The sequence below is a fragment of the Sorex fumeus genome, unplaced genomic scaffold (assembly GCF_029834395.1).
Source record: "Sorex fumeus unplaced genomic scaffold, SorFum_2.1 ptg000081l, whole genome shotgun sequence".
NCBI lineage: Eukaryota > Metazoa > Chordata > Mammalia > Eulipotyphla > Soricidae > Sorex > Sorex fumeus.
In genome coordinates, this window is record NW_026606138.1 from 2,651,513 (window position 1) to 2,654,302 (window position 2,790).

The 2,790-nt window shown below is 41.5% G+C and overlaps 1 pseudogene; it reads left to right on the forward strand.

Moving 5' to 3' along the window:
- Nucleotides 1-975: 975 nt before the first annotated feature.
- Nucleotides 976-1,308, forward strand: LOC130038858 (40S ribosomal protein S25-like; annotated as a pseudogene).
- Nucleotides 1,309-2,790: the final 1,482 nt, after the last annotated feature.

Consider the following 2,790-nt stretch of genomic DNA (forward strand, 5'->3'; position numbering starts at 1 on the left):
CAGGATATATATATATATGCATATCTATATATATATATATAGACCCACTCTCCTCCCTCCCTCCCTCCCTCCCTCCCTCCCTCCCTCCCTTCCTTCCTTCCTTCCTTCTTTCCTTCCTCTCTCTCTCTCTCTCTCTCTCTCTCTCTTTCTTTTTTTTTTTATTAGTGAAACACCATGAGGTACAGTTGTAGATTTACAAATTTTTGTGCTTGGATTTCGGTCATACCATGATCAAATACCCATCCCTCCACCAGTGCCCATTTTCCACCACCAGGATAATATCCCTCCCCCTCTTTCTTTCTTTCTTTCTTTCTTTCTTTCTTTCTTTCTTTCTTTCTTTCTTCTCTCTTTCTTTCTTTCCCTTGCACCACACAGGATTCCCTGAGTGCTATTAGGAGTGATCTCTGAACACAGAGCCAGTACACCTCAAGCACTACTAGGTGTGGTCCAACACTCTCTCTCTTTCTCCCTTTCCAAGAATTAAGAAGCTAGCTTTTTTGTCTGACATCTTGTAGAGGTGGCTGCTGCCCTCCCAGATTCACAATGCCGGGGCTGGAGTAATAGTACAGTGGGTAGGGCATTTGCCTTGCACGCGGCTGACCTGGGTTCGATTCCCAGCATCCCATATGGTCCACCAAGCACCGCCAGGAGTAATTCCTGAGTGCAGATTCACAATGCTTCCCAAAGACAAAAAACATGATTGCCACTCAATGCCTCTCTTGCAAAACACAGTACCCAAAAGAAGAGAGAGAGAACAAGGGGGAATGCCCTGCCACAGAGGCAGGGTGGGACGGGGGGGATGGGGGGTGAGGGGATGCTGGGACCCGTGGTGGTGGAGGATGGGCACTGGTGGAGGGATGGGTACTTGAACATTGTATAACTGAAACCTTAGCACAAAAATTTATAAGTCTATAACTGTACCTCATGGTGTTTCACTAATAAAAAAAAATAAAATGCAATCAAACCCCCTTTCAAAAAAAAAAAGATGCTGTAAAGTCAGCCAAAAAGGACAAAGATCTAGTGAACAAATCTGGGGGCAAGATGAAAAAGAAGCGGTCTAAAGGCAAAGTTCAGGACAAGCTTAGTAACCTCGTCACCTCTGACAAGCTAAGCAAGAAAGTCCCCAACTATATGCTTATAACCCCTGCTGTTGTGACAGAGAGACTGAAGATTCAGGCGTCCTTGGCTAGGGCAGCCCTTCAGGAGCTCCTGAGCAATGGGACTCTTAAAGCTGGTTTCAAAGCACAGAGCTGAAGTAATTTACATCAGAAACACCAGAGAGCTCCAGCTGCAGGGTAAGAGGCATGAGCAGATCCTAACAGTACATTTTGAAAAACAAAAACTTTATTAAGTAAAAACAAAACAAAATGCATTAAGAAGCTAGCTATTATTTGGATTTAGTGTCTCAATCAACATAGATGTACTTCCTTTGGCATCCAAGAAATCTGATGGATGAATTTTACTTAGGATAACTCTACCCTCTCCTAGAATTGCCCCAGTAGGTTCTTGTTCTTAAAAAACATAAGTCAGCTCATTTGATGGCCACCTTTCAAGTGTTATTAAATAAAATCCAAGTTTCCATCACAGCTCCTCAACTTTGACCCTAGGGTCACAGTTCTGATCTCTTTCTTCATCTGTAAAATGACAAGTCCTGGCTGGGTCATGCAACTGTGTTGTCAGAAAAGGTGAAGATATTTTATTTATTCATTTTTCTCTTTTCATGGTGATGCTCAGGGGCTGCTCCTGGTTTTGCCCTCAAGAATTACTCTTTACAGTGTTCAGGGGACGTATGGGATACTAGGGATAGAACTTTGGTTGTTTGCATGCAAGGCAAATGCCCTACCAGCTGTACTATTGCTCAGGTCCAGTGATCATATTTTATATATTTACTCTTTTAGGAGCTATGATGATAGCTGTATATACACTGGGTTGTTAATATTTCCACTCCTATGAGGCTGGTAGTATTAGCCTCTATACAAGAAGATAGAGAAAAATGTAATACCGCAATAAAAGTCATTCATGTAGTAGGAGAACTACGATTTGAATACATTCAAATACATTTGATATCTGCTAACAAATAACCTTAACTGTTTTACTATTTGATCTGCCATGAATGCTACTTAAGAGAACAATTGCCAGATTTCAAGTACTCAAATACTTCAAATATTTTATTTCAGCTGTCATTTGTTCCAGTAAAACGTATTAAAAATTTTTTTTCCAATTAATCTTAGCATCTCACTTAAAATGTAGTAATTAAAATGTACAGAGGAAGTGCTCAAACTCAGGTCTTGCTGGGTCTGGGAGTTGAGATAGGTCAGGATTAGGACTGGGAAGAGGCTACTACAGCCATGATGGAGGAGGAGGGGTGCGGATAGGGGGTAAAGTGTAAGGCATGAGACCCTACCAGTAACAGTACTATAAGCCACAGTGCCAGAAATTTAAAAATAAAAGGTGTCTGTCATAGGGGAAGGCTGGTGGGCATGAGGGAAATGGCGGGACTGGTGGAGGGAAGTGGATACTGGGGAAAGGATTGAAGTTGGAACATTTTTTACCCAAAGCCCAATCATGAATAACGTTGGAATCCATGGTGACTAAATAAAATTTAATCAAGAATAAAACAAAAAAAAATTTTAAAAAAATTCAAAAAAAGAATTTACCAGGAGTGAGTTGATTTGAGCAGAGAAAATTCAGTTCATTGCCAGAAAGTACAATAGCAGGGCTGAGACCTCAGAAGTGAGAGGCCCATTTAGCATCCTAGGGGTGGCTTTTTATCTGGGAGGCTCTGGGTGG